The sequence below is a fragment of the Limulus polyphemus genome, unplaced genomic scaffold (genome assembly GCF_000517525.1).
Source record: "Limulus polyphemus unplaced genomic scaffold, Limulus_polyphemus-2.1.2 Scaffold5978, whole genome shotgun sequence".
Taxonomy (NCBI): Eukaryota; Metazoa; Arthropoda; class Merostomata; order Xiphosura; family Limulidae; genus Limulus; species Limulus polyphemus.
The window spans coordinates 52548-52999 of NW_013671588.1; positions in this window are offsets into that span (position 1 = coordinate 52548).

Genomic DNA, 452 nt, shown 5'->3' on the forward strand with positions numbered 1-452 from the left:
TCACGTGACTAGTATCACGCCACGTCATTCTCCAACTTTCACGTCTTTTCCTTAAATCTCGTGATCTTTCTAGATATAGTGTAGTCTTGTATATATAAGACTGGCCACGAAGCGACGGAGAGAGAATGAATAATTGAACTGCAGTCAGAGAGAGTGTAATTGAACTGAGTATTGTCGAGCACGAGCACGTGAGACGTTATAATGTTTGTTATAGAGCGACTGTTGAAATTAAGTGTATCGTAAAGTTATATTCAGAAAGAATAAACCAGTTTTATTTAAGTAAGGACTTGTGTCGCTAAAGTTTCGTCGGAACGAATTTACGGAAAATTAATTAACGAACGGAGACGTAACACCTTCTTTAACCTGTTCACATGTACTAACTGTTTGTTCTTTCCATACATTTCTTGAATTTCATAATTAACTGGACTAGTTTGTTTCAAGACTCTAAAAGG